Genomic DNA, 21,599 nt, shown 5'->3' on the forward strand with positions numbered 1-21,599 from the left:
CAACAAAAGATTTCCAAAGGTCATTGTAACCCTGTGTTCTCTCTCCAAACATGATTGTGTATATTTCCCTAGGTGTATACTTAGGGAAAGAGTGCAAAAGTAATGCCTCTCCCAGTATATACTCTCAGCTTTTTACAGTCAGTATTTTAGGGACTTACCAAATTAGAAGTTATCTTCACATCATTCCTATTAGTAGCTTTTAATTTATGTAAGAGTTTTCTGAATACAGTTGAAGTTTTAGATATTCCACAAGAATCTCATTCTTGTGGAATTCAACTCAATTCAATCTCATTCTTGTGGTATTCAACTCATTCTTCAAGACTGAGTTGACTGAATGTCCTGGTTTCAGTTAGAACAGAATTTTCTTCCTAGTAGCTGGTGGAATGCTGTGTTTTGGCTTGGGATGAGAAGAGTGCTGATAACACCCCGATGTTTTAATTGTTGCAGAGCAGTGTTTATACCAAGCCAAGGACATCTCAGCCTTTTGCTCTGTCCTGCCAACAGGCAGGCTGGGGGTGCAGTAAGAGCTGGGAGGGGACAGACCCAGGACAGGTGACCCAAACTAGCCAAAGGGGTATTCCATACCATCTGACTTCATGCTAAACAATATATAGGGGTGTCTAGCCAGGGGGAGGGGGCCGGACTGCTCGGGGTTAGGCTGGGCATCGGTCAGCGGGTGGTGAGCAATTGCATTGTGCATCACTTGTTTGTACATATTATTAGTAATAGTACTATTATCACCATTGTATTATTATTATTATTGTTGTTGTTGTTGTTGTTGTTTGTTGTTGTTATTATTTTCCTGTCTTATTAAACTGTCTTTATCTCAACTCACGGGCTTCACTTTCCATTTCTCTCCCCCGTCCCAGACAGGGAGGGGGGAGGGTGAGCGAACGGCTGCGTGGTGTTTAGCTGTTGGCCGGGTTAAACCACGACACTGAACTTAAATTATTTTCTGTACCAGTGTTATAACTTATTGAATGGTGAATTGCATGAAATCTTCATCATGTTAAGTTAAAGTTTATGTAAATGTCTTAAGTTAAATGTTTATGTAAAACATATCAAAATGCTTTCTGGCCCCTACAATGATATGTATTTTGAATCTGTAGTGATTGCTCAGTGCTTACTATGTTTCCATCTAAAACATGAATCAGAACTTATAAACTACTTTGAAGTAAACCAGTAGTTGTTTTTCCTATATTTCTAAAAATGAAAATAATAAATAAAATAAAATAAAATAAAATAAAATAAAATAAAATAAAATAAAATAAAATAACTTAAAATAAAATAAAAAATCATATTCAGCACATAAAAATCACACACACAAAAAATCATTAAAGAGTATATACATTTAAAATATTTTTTTCACTAGATATTAGAGCATTTTTGTTTGTTTGTTTTTCTTTCAGGGTTGAATCAAAGTCTTCTCCAAAGTTTATTCAGGTCTAAAAAGATGGTTTTGGTGATATTCAAATTTTCATTTTATCAAAAAACAAACAAACAAACAAACAAACAAACAAACAAAAAACAACAAAAAAACTAATTCCAATAAAAATTTTGGAAAAGTCACTCTCAGGTGATGTTTCTTTTTCTCTATAAAGAAATGTGAGAAATATTTTTAATATCATAGAAGTCCTCATCAGATGCTATAGCATTTCAACCTGACAACAAATGCCTGAATGGTCTGTAAAATATCAGTGGTAGAAGGTTTGGCTCTGGTTCTCTGTAAGCCTGTAAAGTATCATGCAAAACCTCTTAAATAAACCATTTCCCTCTGAAAAGGGAAAACATAGTATTCATATATACATGAATACAAATACAACTTTCTGCCAGCTTCCCTTTCCCTGGGGGATGAGAAGGTTGAGACAGGCACAGAGGGAAGTCAAACTGCACTAAAAACAGCAGCTTGACGGTATAGACCTATAAGTAAATGGTCATCCACTGGGATGAGTAAAATTTATTTATTTATTGCCCTGCTAAATTTCTGAGGGACAAGTGATTTCTACAAGCCACAATTCATAGGTGTTACCCATATCCTCAATCTGGATCGAAATGAATCAGGTGAGATAATTATTTAAGAAGTACTCTTTGGGGTTGGCCAACAAAGTGGACATACTGGTGGGGGTCTGTTCTAGACTGCCAAACCAGTATGAAGCGACAGATGAGGCATTCTATACATATGAGCAGCTGGCAGAATTGGCTCGATCACCAGCACTTGTTCTCACGGGGGACATATGCTGGAAAAACAATACAGCCTTCAGGAAGCAGTCTAGGAGGTTCCTGGAGTGTGTGGAAGCCAGATTCCTGACTCAGCTGGTTAGTGAGCCTAACAGAGGGGATGCCCCTCTAGACCTGTTTTTCATGAACAGGGAAGGACTGGTGGGAGATGTGATAGTAGGGAGTTGTCTTGGGTGTCCAGAGTGACCACGAAATAGTAGAATTCGGTATTCTTAGTGAAGTCGGGGTTGGGGGTGAGGGAGGCACTAAAACTGCTACCTTGGACTTCCAGAGGGCAGACTTTGATGTGTTCAGGACACTGGTAGGGAGGGTTCCTTGGGAGTCAGTTCTGAAGGGCAGAGGGGTCCAGGAGGGCTGGATTCTCCTCAGGAAAGAAGTCTTAAAGGCACAGGAGAAGGCTGTCCCCATATGCTGTAAGACGATCTGGTGGGGAAGAAGACTGGTGTGGCTGAACAGGGAACTTTTGCTGAGTGTCTGGGAGGAAAAGAGAGTTTATGTCTAGTGGAAGAAGGGACAGTCAACTCAGGGACAATACAAGGAAGTTGTCAGCATAAGCAGAGAAAAAAAACAGGAAGGCCAAAGCCCAGCATGAGTTCAACCTGGTCACTATGGTTTAGGATAAAAAAAAATATTTTTATAAACATATTAACAGTAAGAGGAGGGCCAAGGAGAATCTCCATCCTTCACTGGACACAGGGGGGAACACAACTACTAAGGATAAGGAAAAAGCTGAGGTTCTTAATGTCTTCTTTTTACATCTATCTCTACTAGCCAGACCACTTATCCTTAGGGTACTCAGCCTCCTGACTGAAGTCTGGGATGGGGAGCAGAAGAACTCCCCACTGATTCATTTGGAGAGAGAGCCCTGCTATTCCACCTGGACTGTCACAAGTCCATGGGGCCAGATGGGACCCACCAGAGGGTGCTGAGGGTGTTGGCAAATTGCTGGGTCACTTTCCATCATCTATCAGCAGACATGATCATCTGGGGAGGTCCCGGATGACTGAAGACTTCATAATGTGACACCCATCTATAAGAAAGGTTATAAGGAGGACGTGGGGAACTACAGGCCTATCAACCTGACCTCGGTGATAGGAAGGGTGATGGAACAGGTCATCTTGAATGCAATTATTCATCGTATGTGGGACAACCTGGGAATCAGTCCCAGTCAGCATGGGTTCATGAAAGGCAAGTCCTGCCTGACCAACCTCATCTCTTTCTATCACTGGGTAACCCGCCTGATGGATGAGGGAAAGGCTGTTGATGTAGTTTACCTAGACTTCAACAAGGCCTTTGATACAGCTTCCTGGAGAAGCTGGCAGCCCATGGCTTGGACAGGTACACTCTTGGCTGGATTAAAAACTGTCTGGATGGCCAGGCCCAGAGACAGTGCTGGTGAATGGAGTGAAAACCAGCTGGTGACTGGTCACCAGTGGTCTTCCCCAAAGGTTGGTGTTGGGGCTCAACCTCTTTAATATATTTACTGATGATTTGGATGAGGGAATTGAGTGTACCCTCATTAAGTTTGCAGACAGCACCAAGATGGGGGAAAGTGTTCACAGAATCACAGAATTATAGAGGTTGGAAGGGACCTCAAGAAATCATCGGGTCCAACCCTCCTGCCAAAGCAGGTTGCTCAGGTAGATGACCAGACGTGCCTTGCATATCTCCAGAAAAGGAGACTCAACAACCTCTCTGGGCAGCCTGTTCCAGTGCTCTGTCACCTTTATTGTGAAGAAGTTCTTTCGCATGTTGGTGTGGAACTTCCTGTGCTCCGTTTTTTGACTATTGCCCCTTATCCTATCCTCACAAACCACTGAAAAGAGGTTGGCCAAATCTGACTATCTCCCACACTTAAGATATTTGTAAACACTGATATGATCCCCCCTCAGTCTTCTCTTCTCAAGACTGAAGACTGTTTGTCTGATGGAGGGTGGGAAAGCTGGTCAAAGTGACCTGGACAGGATGAATTCATTGGCAAAGGCTAATGGGATGAGGTTCAACATGGCTAAGTCCCAGGTCTTGCACTTTGGCCACAACAACCCCTCACAATGCTACTGGCTTGGTACAGAGTGGCTCGAAAGCTGTGCAGAGAAAAAGGATTTGGGGGTGTTCGTCAATGCTTGACTGAACATGAGCCATCTGTGTGCCCAGGTGGCCAAGAAAGCCAATGGCATCCTGGCTTGTATCAGGAATAGTGTGACCAGGGAGGTGATCGTTCCCCTGCACACTGCTCTGGTGAGGCTGCACCTCAAGTACTGTGTTCGGTTTTGGACCCCTCAGTACAAGAAGGACATTGAAGCCCTGGAACGTGTCCAGAGAAGGGTTACAAAGGTGGTGAAGGGCCAGGAGCACAAGTCCTGTGAGGAGTGGCTGAGGGAACTGGGGCTGTTTATTCTGGTGAAGAGGAGGCTCCAGGAAGACCTTATTGCTCTCTACAGTTACCTGACAGGCAGTTGTTGGGAACTGCGTTCAGCCGCTTCTCACAGATGACTAGTGATAGGACTAGAGGGAATGTCCTCAAGTTGCACGAGGGGAGGTTCAGTTTGGAAATTAGGAAACATTTCTTCTCAGAAAGAGTAGTCAGACATTGGATTGGATTGCCCAGGGAAGGGATAGATTCATCATCCCTCAGGGTGCTTAAGGAAATTTGGACATAATTCTTAAAGACATGGTTTAGTGGGTGACGTTAGTAACAGTGTGATGGTTGGACTAGATGAACTTGGAAGTCTTTTCCAATCCTAATGATATGATTCTTTATTCTATGATTGAGGTTCCCATGGATTTTGACCGTTGTGAACAACAAGGTTCCATTTACATCTGTTACTTTTACTGATTCAGGCTTTAAAAATACTAATAAAAGTTCAAAGTGCCCACTCCTTTCATCTTTGCCAGCTATCTCTTTGTTGTTAGGGCAGTTTGGTATTATCATGATTATCTCTTCATTGGTACAATATATTTTGGAATCTGTATAATAATTATGGAAATATTTCATATTTTATGACCTTCACCACCACAAAAGTTCTTCTGAAGTAATTTAATCATTTTTCCATCTTTCGTCCCATAAAATAATAATTGTTTGATTTTTGCTTTCAAAAGAATCGTGAGATCTGCAATGGCAATTAGTATGAATGAACAATGTGTTGGAAGGGAGTAAAATGATAATCTCTTAAAAATGAAGAACAATATGTCTAAATTAAAATGCTGGTCAACGAAACACAAAGCTGACATTTACAAAGGTTATGTTTGACTGTAATAAAATAAATGGCAGCTCTTTGTGTACACAGTTGTCAATTAGCATTGCATATGTGTCTCTTGGATACATTTATTTTTGCCTAATGACTCCTTATTCAAGATGCAAAAATCTGTTATTAATATTTTGTGAGTACTTCTGACTGAGGGGAATAACAAGGAATAATAGCTGACTCTTTGTATTAACATTTTCATTTCATAAGAATTTCACTAAAATGTATAACATCTAAAATTATCAGAATCATTTAGAAACAGAAAAGTCAAGATATAACAGAAAATTATAAGTTATAAGAAAATCTAATTTACAGTAGATTCAACTGAGACAAGAATAATACTTTTTAAGGTTGAATTAAAGCAACTAAATCTGTTATTTATCTACTTTGAAGTTCTCATATGTAGTAAGGTTCTTAATGAAGTCATGATTAATCTTGAATGATCATTTTTAGTAATTGAAAACAAAAACAATTTACAAAAACATTTATATTAATTGCAGTGAAACTTTTGCAGGGCAAGCAGGTGATCAGGCCCAGTCAGCATGGGTTTATGAAAGGCAGGTCCTGCTCGACAAACCTGATCTCCTTCTATGACAAAGTGACGCGCTGGGTGGATGAGGGAAAGGCTGTGGATGTGGTCAACCTTGACTTCAGCAAGGCTTTTGACACCGTCTCCCACAGCATTCTCCTCAAGAAACTGGCTGCTCTTGGCTTGGACTGGTGCACACTTCGTTGGGTTAGAAACTGGCTGGATAGCCAGGCCCAAAGAGTCATGGTAAATGGAATCATATCCAGTTGGAGGCCAGTCACTAGTGGCGTTCCCCAGGGCTCGGTGCTGGGGCCGGTCCTCTTTAATAACTTCATCGATGATCTGGATGAGGGGATTGAGTGCACCCTCAGTAAGTTTGCAGATCACACCAAGTTAGGTGTGTGTGTCGATCTGCTCGAGGGTAGGAAGGCTCTGCAGGAGGATCTGGATAGGCTGAACCAATGGGCTGAGGTCAACTGCATGAAGTTCAACAAGGCCAAGTGCCAGGTCCTGCACCTGGGGCGCAATAACCCCAAGCAGAGCTACAGGCTGGGAGATGAGTGGTTGGAGAGCTGCCAGGCAGAGAAGGACCTGGGAGTATTGGTTGATAGTCAGCTGAATATGAGCCAGCAGTGTGCTCAGGTGGCCAAGAAGGCCAACAGCATCCTGGCTTGCATAAGAAACAGTGTGGCCAGCAGGGCTAGGGAGGTGATCGTCCCCCTGTACTCAGCTCTGGTGAGGCCGCACCTCGAGTACTGTGTTCAGTTTTGGGCCCCTCGCTACAAGAAGGACATCGAGGTGCTTGAGTGAGTGCAGAGAAGGGCAACGAAGCTGGTGAGGTGTCTGGAGAACAAGTCCTACGAAGAGCGGCTGAGGGAGCTGGGTTTGTTCAGCCTGGAGAAAAGGAGGCTCAGGGGCGACCTTATCGCTCTCTGCAGATAGCTTAAAGGAGGCTGTAGTGAGGTGGGGGTTGGTCTGTTCTCCCATGTGCCTGGTGACAGGACGAGGGGGAATGGGCTAAAGTTGCACCAGGGGAGTTTTAGGTTGGATCTTAGGAAGAACTTCTTTACCAGAAGGGTTGTTAGACATTTGAACAGGCTGCCCAGGGAAGTGGTGGAGTCACCGTCCCTGGAGGTCTTTAAAAGACATTTAGATGTAGAGCTTAGGGATATGGTTTAGTGGGGACTGTTAGTGTTCAGTCAGAGGTTGGACTCGATGATCCTGAGGTCTCTTCCTACCTAGAAATTCTGTGATTCTGTTATTCTGTGATATGAGGCTCCCAGATGCCTGAAGCTTGTGAACGATTCATCTATAAGGGGAGTTTTATTCCTTCTTGCCCTTAATCAGGAAAGAAGCTCTCCAGTTGAAACTCCGAAGGGATAGACCATTTCCTTTTGACCTCTGCATGAAGATCTGTTTTCCTCAAGAGGAAATGTAAAGAAAACATAATTCTTTTGTCTCTCATTAAGCCTGAGCTTTGCTGGATAGGTAACACACAGAAAGCTCCATTTCTAGAATCACATCTGGGTGTCAAATTAAGTCAGATTCCTTTTAATAACTTTGCAGCAAGCAGTAAATCAGACCCTTATTTTCCCTTCTAAAGAAGAATTTTGATATAAATAAAAGGTTGCTGGTTTTTGGTTGTTTGTTTCATAAGAGTGAACAACTTCATATTGTGATGTCCGTGAGTCTCACCAGAAAGTGGTATCTTGGTTCTAGTCTTAACTATGTATAATTTGTACATTTAAACAACCATTGAATATAATGAGCAAACAATTCTGGCAAAAAAAATTATTGAAAACAGTTTTTTGGTTTGATCTCAGCCAATAGTCAAACATTCATCCAGCCTCTCATTCACTGCATTCTCACATGGGACAGGGGCAAACAAGAATGAAGGTGAGAAGACTTGACAACTAAGATAAGGACACTCTAATAAGGAAAGGAAAAGCTGCTTGAACAAACAAAGAAAAACAAAAACAAAAACAAAACAAAACAAAACAAACACACACAGAAAAACTACTACTTTCCACTGGCAGGCAGATGTCCACATACTTTTTGGAAAAGCAGAGCCTTAGCATGTGTAACAGTAGTCCAACACCACATAATCATGAGTGTTTCATGATTGTGAATCCCCTCTTTCTCCTTCTTTACCCAGCTTTTATTGCTGTACACAATATCATATAATATGGAATATCCCTTTGGTCAGTTTGGGTCTGCTGCTCCATCTGTATCCTTTACCAGTCTAATTGCAGGGGAGAAAAAATAACTGATGTGCAAACACTGTTCAGCAATAACCAAAACACTGGTTTGTTATAAAGGCTGTTTAGCTGTAAAAGCAAAATGCATCTCCATCTGGGCTGCTGTGAAGAAAATTAACTCCATCCCAGTCAGACCCAATACACCAGGACAAATGCATGCCCTGACCATCAATCTACAGCATCCCACACTTTTATACACACACACTCTCGATGAAACAATTTTCCTTCCTGTATTTTTCTCTTTATTATAATTTTAATGTCTAGGGTTGATTCAGAAGTATAATCTACAGCTCAGTTGTTATTGCACTCTCTGGAAAGGTGGAAGAGAGCTTTGAATTTCCTTTGCCCAGGGAAGGTTTCACACTCATTTTCCTGCACCTCTTAATGTCTATCATGAAAAAGATGCTTAACATAGTATCCCAGATGTCTCTGTTATGAAATTTAAAATACGGTTGTTCTGAATCTTTTGAAATTAAGGTTTTTAAGTCCTACCTGCTTGGATTATGCATATACATAGACATTTAAGTGTAAAAGGCAGGTACAGCTTCAGACCCGTTCCAGGCTACCATGTTTCCTACTCGCAACCCCGAGCCAGCCTTTGTGGTGGATACTAACCTATAGAGAACAGTTAATGAAAATACCTCCTCAGTATTTTATTGGGTTTCTACTGAAATTAAAGGCACTTTAAAATAAATAAAATACTTTGTGTATGAATGACTCTTTTAACAATATAATCACTTCTCCTTTTTTTTTTTTTTTTTTTTCAAAATATTAATATTCATGGCTTGTTGAAAAGTATGTGGAAACAAACAAACAAACAAAAAATGCCATTAATATTTTTGGAAGTTACTGCTTCAGTTATAATCTTTGTGTGTGTGAAGGAGACTTTCTATTCTGCCTATTGATAGATTTAATCCACAAACAGAAAATGGATTTAGAGGTGCATTATTACATCCCTGACTCCTATTCTGAAATTATTTATGGTTATTTATACGAAGTACTTTATCTGAGCAAATATATGTTTCATTTTAATAAGCTGAAGATGAGGCATTTTATATGATAATGATTTAAGCCTTCATGTATCTGTAATGAGTATTTCATTGGCTCTTATTTACATCTAGAACATTAACAAACAGCTTTAATTTATTATCAGATGAACGTTCTGACAACCTAACTGTGATGACATACATAAAATATGAATACATTGGGACCCATGGACAATACATAGAAAAATATTAAATAATAGTTTGATAAAGATAAAAGAATGCCCTTATTTCAGGAAGAAAAAAAAAAATCAGGATTCAACCAATGAGATAATGCTGTCTTCTTTTTTTTTCCCTTTTTTTTTTTTTTTTTTTTTTTTCTTAATCAATGAAAATTCAGTCTTCGGTGCAAATAACATTTATCTCATGTGCCCTACTTTTGGCTACAGCAGAGAAATCCAGTGTGAATTTCTGCCTCCAGTTATAACCAAGATAAATCATCCAACACAATTTCCAAATATGTTGAAAATTATTTGTTGAAAAATATGGAGAAGTAAATTTGTGTTCCCAGAAGATATGATCTAAATAGAAATAGCATCCACATACATGCAGTCTTAATTGTGATATTTTCAGAAGTGAATGCACAGTTAGATGAGAGATACATAAAGAGAGATTTCATATCATTGGTTGTACTTCTGCAGAAGCTGTCAGTATGCAGTCCTTCCTGTCATGATCAACATCTCTAATATTTAACTGAGAAACTACTTAAACTACTTTGGAATGTAATTCAAGACTTTCTAGACTATTTGAGTGTACCTGAGATACTGTAAGCCTGAGTAACACCATCAACGCTATATTACTCAGGAAGTAGTTGTGCTCCCTCAAATTGCTATTTCTTCTTTTGAGATGCAGTGTTGTAATGCTATGCATAAATTAAAGATAGCCATGGAACAGTAGGACTATACCGATGTCTTGATGTAAAACTTGATTGTATAGAAGTAACTGAAAAAAAAAAAAATCCCTATAATTTCTTCCAGCACTTCCACATATTCCTACCAGTGAGAGATTAGGAGCAAATGAGTCCATGGGGAATTCTTCACACCTATGGACTGCAAAGCCATGTTCCAACACCAGATATGCTGTCACTCTGAACAGAATATATATAACATTCTCTGCTGATGTGCATACCCTATACATACAACTCCTAGCTTGGTACTTTGCATATCTCTTCCATAAAAGTAATTTACTATTGATAGTAATGAGTACAATTAAGAGGATCTTAAATTGTGAAACTGCTGGGATAACCCTATCACAGATTTCTCATATGTTACCATTCACATGGACTGCATTACTTAAATATTTCTATTAACCATTTCATTAGTTTTAGCATAAGAAGGTGACTATGAGTGAGAAGTACAAAGTACTTCCGCAAGTTAATGAATTCTATAATTAGAGATATCAAAAGCAAATCTGGAAACAGCATGAAAGAACACATTCCATTGATGTCGTCTCTACTCTTTCCATATACAAAGTCCCAGACCAAACCATATCTCAGATGTATACACCCCTTCCCCACATGTAGCAAAAATGTACTTCTATTTATCCCCAAGTTTCACTTCTGAGATTGAGAGAATATTTTGAAATCAGGAACTGTTCCTGGCCAGCAATGTTGCCCTTAATTTCTCTTGTATTTTCTTTCACCCAGTTTAGTTACAAAGAGTTAATTTGTCAAATCAGTGCCTTCTCTCATATGCTTTGACTTCCATAGTGTTCTTTCATTCCTGAACTCTCCATTTTTTTTTAATTTTTTTCCCAGCACTGCCACAAGACTCTAGTTTATCCTGAGGTAATTTTTAAAGCCAAGAACAGCAACCAGTCACCCTGTGCTACCTTGTAGTTATTATGAGAACAATAATTTCTGTGACACTGAATAAAGGAACTCATAACAAATCTCCCAATGAGGTTACCTCAGGAAACAAAACAATAAAAACTAAAAAATGAGTTAAAATCTCACCATCCAACAGTTGTTTGCCACAATAAAATTAAAATTAAACAGAAATAGAAAATGTACAGAAAAAAAAAAAATATTGGATACAAATGATAAATTCTTTTTTCTACTTCAATGCTTGATGGAAGTATAGCAGAATAATACCAATTCACACGGTAACAAGATGACAAATTAGCTCACTTATTCTGGAGTACCATACATAAATCATAAATCACAAATTTACATTGCATTCTATTTATCTTTATTTATATGACAAGTCTTCATCTAGATAACATATGGGAAAATTATAAGTCCATGTCACCACTACTCAGGCAAATTCCCCATTTAAAATATGTAAAATAGAGTATTTCAGCCAATGTTGAAATATTCTATGTACAGAAAGAAATAAAGCCAAACTACTGAAAGAAACAATTTATCCACAGAAGATCCACTGGTCCATGCATCCTCTGGAAGTCTCATACTCATTCTATACCAGTGCACACAGCATGAGGAGCAAGCAAGAAGAGCTAAAGACCTTGGCTTAGTTCCAGAGCTACAACACCAGTGGCATAAGTGAAATATGGTGGGAAGAGTCCTGTAACTGATGAGTTACTATGGATGGTTATAGGTTCTTCAGAAGGGATAGACAAAGCAGGTGAAGCAGGGTGATGATGCTGTATGTAATGGAGGGGCTGGACTGCAGTAGACAATGACAAGGTTGAGAGCCTCTGGGTGTGAGTTAAGAGACAAACAAAAAAAATAGATGTCACAATAGCAGCCTACTACAGACCACCCAGACAGGATGAGTTTACCAGTGATTTTTCCTTTAGGAACAAAGAGATACCTCTAGATCAGCTGCCTTTTTCCTTATGGGTAATTTCAACTTGCCAGTTGTAAACTGGAAATACCACACAGCTTACACAAACAGATCCAGGAGATTCCTAAAACAACTTGATGACAACTTGTTGGGACAGGTATTAAGGGAACTGACTAGGAAGGGTGCCCTCCTATTTTGTTGCTTGTAAACAGAGAAGTTCTAGTAGGTGAAGTTGTGACTGCCTTGGCTGTAGTGGCCATGAAGTAATCAAGTTTAAAATCTTTGGTGACAGAAGGAAAACTGCCACAAAAACTTCAACCTTGGATATGGTGAGAGTAGACTTCAAGCTGCTAAGAGAACTAATCAATAAGGTCCCCAGAAAACTGTTTTTGAAGATACTGGGGTCCATCAGTGCTGGTCAGTTTTTAAGTACCACCTCTTAAAAACACAGGAACAGGCAATTCAAAAAGGTCAGAAGTCAAGCAGGTGGGGCAGAAAGTTGGTTTGGCTGAACAGGAATCTTCTTCTAGAGCTAAAACAGAAACAAATAAATAAAAAAATGTGTATGGCCACTTGAAACAAGGTCAGGCAACATGGGAGGACTACAGAGATGCTGTTCACATTTGTAGGAAGAAAATTAATGTGGGGCCAATTAGAGTTGAAGCTGGCCAGTACAGTGGAGAACAATAAAAAGTGGTAGTTTGTTGTTGTTGTGTTTGTTCATTGTTACATTTGACTGGTGGCCAGTCACTAGTGGGGTTCTCCAGGACTCCGTTTCAAGACCAGATCTCTTTAATGTTTTCATAATGTTTCCACTTTTCAAAGAAGTGGTTGTCCTTCTGTATTCAGCTCTGTTGAGGTTGCACCTAAAATACTGTGTTCACTTTTGGGCCCCTCACTACAATAAGGACATCAAGAGCCTGGAGCATGCCCAGAGAAAAGCAACAAATATGGTGAGAGGTCTAGAAAACAAGTCTTACAAGGAGCAGCTGAGGGTACTGGGATTGTTTAGTCTAGAGAAAAAGGTCAGGGGAGACCTTATCCAAATTACCTTAAAGGAGGCCATAGTGAGGTGGAGATTGGGTTCTTCTAAGCACCAATTGATAAAACAAGGGAAAATGGCCTCAAGTTGCACCAGGGACTTAGGTTTAGGTTGGATATTAGGAGAAAGTTCTTTACCAAAAGAGTTGTGTGGCATTGGAATAGGCTGCCCAGGGAAGTGGTTGAGTCACCTTCCCTGGAAGTCTTCAAGAAGCGTGTAGATTTAGAACTTTGTAGCATGGTATAGTGGTGGGCTTTAGTACTAGGTTAAAGGTTGGACCAGATGATCTTAGAGGTCTTTTCAAACCTGAATGATTCTGTGATACTATGATAAATGCAGAACTTGAATATATACTGAGTATATTTACAGAAGACTATAAATTGGGAAGAGTGGTTGACTCTATCAAGGGTAGAGAGACCTTATAGAGAAATCTTGACAAATTAGAGGGCCGGGGAACCACAACCAACCACATAAAACTTAACTAAAGTGAGTGCTACATTTTACACCTTGGACAGAGTAACTCTGGCTATATGTACAGACTAAGGGATAAGAGGCGGCACTGCTGTACTGGGTCTGGCTGGGATGTTGACTTTCCCTGCAGCAGCCAATTCAGTCCTGTGCTCTGCACTTGTTGCTAGAACAGCAGTGGTATCACACCAGTGTTGTGTCTGCTGCTGAGCAGTGCTGGCACAACATCAGGACTCTCTCTAACCCTCCTAGGGGGTGGGCAAAGAAGTGAGAAAAGATACATCACCAGCTGACCTAAACCAACCAAAGGGTTATTCCATACCATATGATGTCACACTCAGCAATAAAAGGTGGAAATAAGAAGAAGAGGGGAGGGGTGGACTCTCATTGTGAAAAAGTCGGTCCTCCTCCCAAACACCAGCTACGTGCGTTGAGGCCCTGCTTCAAGGACGTGGTCAAGCATCGCTCATTTGTGGGAAATAGAGAGTTATTTCTTTCCTCTACACTTTCACAGAGCCTTTATTTGGTTTTGGTTTTGTTATTTTTTTTTTCTTTTTTCCCCTTTCCCCCTCTCTTTTCCCCTTTCCATTTTTTTCCCCTTTAGTTAAATTGTTTAGTTAGTTTTAATTAGTTTAATTAAATTATCCTTATCTCAACCCATGAGTTGTTCTTCACTTTATTTCTTCCGCTTCTCATCTAAGGAGGGGGAGTGAGAGAGTGGTTGTGGTGTTTAGCTGCCTAGCATGGTAAAACCACCACAGCTGCGGACAGGAATCTGGCGGTTTTGGTTGGCAGCAAGTTGATATGAGTTAACACTGTGCCCTGCAGCCAAAGGGGCCAACTGTATCCTGGGGTGCATCAAGTACAGAATTGCTAGCCAGTTGATGGAAGTAATTGTCCCATTCTACTCTGCCCTGATGCAGCATCGCCTTGAGTGCTGTGTGCAGTTTTGGGTGCCACAGTATAAAACTACTAGAGATTGTCTAAAGAAGGGCTATGAAGATGGTGACAGGTCTAGAGGGAAAAATGTATGGGGAGTAGCTGAAGTCACTTAGATTGTTCAGCCTAGAGAAGAGGAGACTGAGAGGAGACCTCATCATGGTTTATAACTTCCTCACAATGGGAAGAGCAGGGGCAGGCACTGATCTCTTCTCTCTGGTGACCAGCAGTAGGACCCAAGCTGTATTAGGAAAGGTACAGATGGAATATTAGGAAATTTCACTGAGGGTGGTGGGACCCTGGAACAGGCTCCCCACTGCAGCAGTCATGGTCCTGAGCCTGGCGGCACTCAAGAAGTGTTTAGGCAATTCTCTCAGACATATGCTATTGTTGTGTGGTCTTCTGTGGAGCCAGGAGTTAAACTTCATGATCCTTTTGGCACCCTTCCAGTTCAGGGTATTCTATGAGTCTATGATTCTATGATTCTACTTACTATTGTTCTCCCATGCTATTTCACTTCTTACTCTTCTCCTTTCTAAACTTCCGGTTAACATTAGCTGCACTTCTTATATCATGTCCAAAGGAAATGCAACTTAGGATCTGTACTTCACTGTCTCTCAGATCTGATGAGAAGAACTGAAGTCTCAAAATGAGTAATTTCCTGAAATTTATGTGGAAAAACAAAAACAAAAACAAAAACAAAAGGCTTTTAACTAGAAGACATTAATGCCTTCAGAGGAGGGGAATGTTGCCAAATAAGCTCAGCTCAGCTGTTATGTACCAGAGAATCAACACAAGGAGAGCTGTAGGAGGTCAATCTTCATCAATTCTGCTTTTCAGAAATGGGTCTTTTTGACTTCTTAAATGAAAAAGGCCTTAGAGAAGGGTATGATTTTTCTCCAGGCAGTGGACAAATTTGAAGTGTCAATAATCTATATGTATAGTCATTGTAGTATATGATATTTCTTGTGGACATTTCATCAGAAATTTTTATAGCCAGTCCTCTGGGGTATTTCTCTTATTAAAATCAATCTAAAACTTAGGCTCTCACAAGCTGCAAAGATGTTACACTACATTTTCAAAAGCTTCCTGAACTCCTTTAGAGAGTTTAGAGGTGTTATTTTTTTTCTCTCTGAGAACTGAATGACTAATTCTCTTAGGTGTTTTTTAAATTTTATTAGAAAAAATAATACAAACTGCACATAGCTAGTGTGCTTGTTCCAGTTCATCCAACATTAACTAGTGACAGAAATCATGAGTTAGAAGCAAACTGGAGCCTCTGACAGATATTTCAAATGACAATATGGAGGGAAAATTTGATTATCTCCCTCAAAAAAATGCTCAACCCCTACTTTTCTGCAAGTACTACTAGACAAACAAGTACTACTAGACAAACAGTATGGGAGTAAATCAGAATTGTCAAAATAAAGTGTTTTTGAGAAACCGTACTTTCTGGATATGGAGTAAATGTGAATAAATAACCCACTCAAAAAAAAAAAAAATAAGTTAAGAAGATTTATAGGGTATCTTTCTTTTATATGCACTTCCAAATAGCCTCTAATAAATGAGGAAATGTATATTGTCACATGATATTGTCACATGCCCTCAGTTAAATATACACATGTATATATATATATAAATAAATTCTATGATTTCTGAAATTCAAAATAACCCAAATGATCACAGCAATGTTGAAGATTTTGTTTCAGTAAAAAGGAATCTTCCTTCCTTGCACACACAAAAAAAGTGATATTCAGTGGAATGTCCACAGACCTGCAGATATATACCCTGATGAAGCAAGAAGACAGAGGCTGTCCAATGTTGACCTGAATTTTCTTATCAGTAACATGAATCAAGTGTCTGGCAAAACCATACCTTGGCTTGGATGCTGCTGCTATTGCAACACACAATGGTCACCTGAAATTGCAATAATTCAGCAACTGTTTAACAGCATGTGCCAACAGGAATCCTACATCCTAACAGCTGCACTCAAGAAGTCTTTGTCAGTATAGAACAACTGTATTTAATTTAGAGACCTCAAAAGTTGTTATTTATTCCTAAGCAACAAGATAGTATATTTTCATATTAACCAACACATATGGATAAATACACATACAGAAAAAAAATGAGTTTTTATAAATAAAAATGTCAATCTAGACCTCAGTAAAGCTTTTAACGTGGTTTCCCACAGTATTCTCCTGGAGAAACTGGCAGCCCATGGCTTGGACAGGTACACTCTTTGCTGCGTTAAAAACTGGCTGGACGATGGGGCCCGGAGAGTGGTGGTGAATGGAGTCAAAACCAGCTGGTGACCGGTTACTGTCAGTTTTTCCCAGAGTTCAGTGTTGGGACCCAACTTCTTTAATATTGATTTGGATGAGGAAATTGAGTGCACCCTCAGTAATTTTACAAATGACACCAAAGTGGGGAGACATGTATACCTGACGGAGGGTAGTAAGGTCCTGCAGAAAGACCTGGATATGTTGGATCTATGGCCAGAGGCTAATGGGATGAGGTTCAACATGGCTAAGTCCCAGGTCTTGCACTTTGGCCACAACAACCCCTCACAATGCTACTGGCTTGGTACAGAGTGGCTCGAAAGCTGTGCAGAGAAAAAGGATTTGGGGGTGTTCGTCAATGCTTGACTGAACATGAGCCATCTGTGTGCCCAGGTGGCCAAGAAAGCCAATGGCATCCTGGCTTGTATCAGGAATAGTGTGACCAGGGAGGTGATCGTTCCCCTGCACACTGCTCTGGTGAGGCTGCACCTCAAGTACTGTGTTCGGTTTTGGACCCCTCAGTACAAGAAGGACATTGAAGCCCTGGAACGTGTCCAGAGAAGGGTTACAAAGGTGGTGAAGGGCCAGGAGCACAAGTCCTGTGAGGAGTGGCTGAGGGAACTGGGGCTGTTTATTCTGGTGAAGAGGAGGCTCCAGGAAGACCTTATTGCTCTCTACAGTTACCTGACAGGCAGTTGTTGGGAACTGCGTTCAGCCGCTTCTCACAGATGACTAGTGATAGGACTAGAGGGAATGTCCTCAAGTTGCACGAGGGGAGGTTCAGTTTGGAAATTAGGAAACATTTCTTCTCAGAAAGAGTAGTCAGACATTGGATTGGATTGCCCAGGGAAGGGATAGATTCATCATCCCTCAGGGTGCTTAAGGAAAGTTTGGACCTGGCTTTTAGCAACATGGTTTAGTGGGTGATATTGGTGTTAGAGGGATGGGTGGACTAGATGATCTTGGAAGTCTTTTCCAACTTTAATGATTTTATGATTCTATGAAAAACTTTGAAGAACAGTGATGTTTCCAGCTAGAACTGTAGTCTACTACAGTGAAGGAACAGAAACAGATAACAAATAATTTAATAAATACGTAGGTTTCTCTTTATAATTGTCATTGCTTGTCTTGCAGGGATCATTATGAATATCCACTGAGCCCAAAATACTGAAGCTGCCTCTTTGTTGCAGTGCTTAAATCTAAATTTGGGAGAACTTTTTTCAACTTCTTCTGGAGGAAAAGTACCTTGTTCTCTACACAGCAAGAACAAGTCACACATTTCTGAGTTTTCTTTCCAATGTGGATTCTCTGAAGTGTAATAAATAGTAAATAAATTACGTTTTTACTCAGTTGGATAATTAGTTTACCTAGCAGTCTATTTTAATGAAGTTCACAGGAATAAAATATCTTGGTTATTTCTACCAAGCCATGTGGAACATTTTCATATTACACAAGAGAGCCACTTATAGCCAGTTCCAAAATTTTTGATCTTACATTTAATTAATATCTTTTACTTGTTTGTTTCAAAGGGTGCCTGTTCTCTTTGACTTGTCTAAGAAATTAATTAACATGCAGAAAATTGTAGCCTACTATTTTTTCATTCCATGTGGTATCTCCACCTCTGGATAGTGTGAACAGTTTTGTTATGATTTATCCACACCACCTTTGATTCACTTTTAAAAAATAATAAATAAAATAAAAATGTCATGACTCAGCACTTCTATCAATTAGAAACCATCAAATATATGTCTTCCTGTTATTTTCAGTTAGAATCTATAAGCTGTCTTTATTCTGTGAATCCACTTCCTGTAAATGCATACTTATGCCTCTGGGGATTACATTTCTTCATAAAAAGACATTTCTGAAGCTTTTATAAAAGCCCTCACATTTCTTTTACATTTTCTTTATCTACTCTGTTTTTATTAATTTATCAGTGAAGTCTCTTATGTGTTCTTTTTCTTTTTTGAACATTGTCTAGAATACTTGACTGTACATCAGAACTGAAGAAGTCAAAGAGGTATATTGAAAAACCCATATTTTTTGAACAGTTTATTCCCAAGAGATAGTTGAATTTACTCAAGTTCTGTATGTCTTCATTGTACTGACTTTGTGAAAATCCACAGTTAGCCTTTTGTATCTTTGAAAGTTTATAGTTAGCTAAATGTTCAGTTTTAGAAAGAATTTAATTTATTTGAAGTTCTTTCTTATTTTGGCCTATTTGATGTAAATATATTTCACTTTATGGCTTATGCAGTACTGTTTTTCTTTTTAATCTGCGCCCATTATTCATACTTCATTCAGATAATTATTGGCTGCAACTGCTGTTCTCTTCAAGTGAAACCTTTTTTCTTTGGGCATTTATTTCTGTATCTATAGACAAAATAACAAAATAGATTATAACAAAAAAGAATTCCTAGTATGTAAGAGACTATCAACTAGAAAAGAAAAACCTATGAATTCCTTCATTCTCCCTTTCTCTTTTTGAAAGCTCTTTCTTTTACGCATGGTCTTCCTTTCTCATATACTCTTACTCTATCTTGTTTAATGTTCATCCTTCATGTATTCTTCCAGCTAGTCTCCTATGTGGTTGCCCTTCTCTCTTTTTTTTTTTTTTTTTTTTTCCTCATGTTTTTCTTCTGCTGACTCAGTGCTGCCTCTAGCACAGTCTAGCTAAGGCCCATAGGGAAAGTAAAGTGAGCTTCAAATAAAAGTCTTATTTTTCACCTGGCATAAACAAATGAGATAATGATATGGGTTACTTTGATTAAGGACAAATGCTTGAAAAAGGAAGTTTCAGCACTCAACACTACCATTGCAGAATATTGTAGCTTCACAACAGCGTTATTGGTAAATACTATTTTACCTTTTACATATTATTTTAACCACCATTAATTTTAACCCAGCCACAAGCAGACTGCTAACCAGACTTAATGATTTAACAGCATTATGATATAAGAACATATTTTTTTTAAGATCTGGCAGAACTAACTAAAAAAAAAAAAATAGTCAGGGGACAATTGGTATGATTGGTATGTAATCATACCAATTCATACAAATTCAGCAAACTTAAACCTCTGACTTAGAGCTTGGAACCTAACGGCACTGGGCTTGCTAATCAGAGTGGCTAGGAAAATAAATCTCTTTCTGCAAAGTTAGTAACAGCTGGAACATTCGAGGTGCAGCTAGGTATGAATATGGGATGCCCAAGAAGTTAGCACTAGATGACCTTAAGATCTTATTTATGAAATGAACCATCAGTCACATCTACCACATGAATTTGATGGAGTATTTGCAAGCGGTATACAAGCTAGTTTTAGCTGCACAGTCTTTCTCTAACCTTGAACTATGATGCACCCTCTTTCATGGAGCCAGACATACTAGATTGATTCAGTTACAGGGATTTAAAATGTCAGCATATATGATGGCTCAGCAACCTGCATTGGCTACAGGAAGACTGTTATAGCTCTAGGAACTCTAGAAGTTTCTATGCTAAGAATTTTTTTAGTATGGCTGATATTAAAATTTCTGCCTTTTTTTTTTTTTTTACTTTTTTTTTTTTTTTCTTTTAAGTGCAGATTAATCATACCACAGCTACTACACTTTGCTCCCTGTATGAGCTGTGGAATCTATGCTCGTTTAGTATAGTGAATGACAGACACTTCAATTGTGTGACTGCCCAATAAAATCTTAAAAGGGAAGAAGGTTCAGTGGAGACAGACAAAAGTGATGTGCCCATGAAGCTCAGGGAGTAATGCAGGGTATGACTGACCACGCTTACTGCTTTATTTTAGAGAAACAGCTATGACATCTGATTGGATCAACTGGTGGTGTAAATGTTTCCCCCAGAGTTCATTAAAAGATTGTGTACGTCTGCCTGACCAGCATGGAGGAGACGATATGTGGCTTAACCCAAAATAAAGTATAGAAAATTAAACAACAAGCAGTTTTTCTCTTTGAAGAGCTTGAGTTGGCTTCAAACCATGTATTCCTTCCAGACTACTAGATATGCTTTATGTTATGACACTGAGCATGTTATAGAGACCAGTAAAGGGGACCACACTGGTATGATGATTGAACTGTGTATTGTGATCGTTATATTTTGCAAAGTGTAAACCTTTGTATTGTGTTTTCAGTATATTTTTATTGCTCTAATAAATAAAAATCCTGTGCAACATCAAATATCTTCAAATAAGCAAATTTTATATTAAATATTACACCCTCAAGGTACAGAATATCTAAAAAGTTATTCTGAGAGTATTGGACTATGAAAAAAACATGCTTAGCTTTTTATTTTCTAGGAGAAATCATTCATAAAAGAGAAGTTTCACAGAAAGAAAAAAAGGGTATCAAGCTGGAAAAGAACTTATGAAAATCAGATCTAATGTTATTAAAATTATTTAACACCTTCATTAACTTATCAAGATCTATATTTATCCTATGGTGGCTATGCTGTCTCTGTTCTGAGAAACTCTCTTGTCTGATGGGTATTCTTTTCTAACACCTGGATTACACAGATTTGTAGTCAGGGTATTAACACTTTTTTTTTTTTTTTCCTTATGGCAGTACTGTCTCTTGATATAAGTAATTCTTATTTCTCCATTTTCTCATACTTACCTACTTGTTATATCTATAGGCAGTAATCATATCCTCTGAAGCTCTGAGTGTTTTTGTTTGTTTGTTTGTTTTCCAGTCTTTTACTCAGTCAACTTTTGGTACCTGTTCTGAGGGACGTTACACTTCTTTTTTAATTTGTCTTTCCTTTGCTCCTAGTTCTGTTTGAATTAATCTTAGCCTTATGCTAGATGTGTGCCTAG

This window comes from Aythya marila (assembly GCF_965140915.1).
Source record: "Aythya marila genome assembly, chromosome: 2".
NCBI classification, from domain to species: Eukaryota; Metazoa; Chordata; class Aves; order Anseriformes; family Anatidae; genus Aythya; species Aythya marila.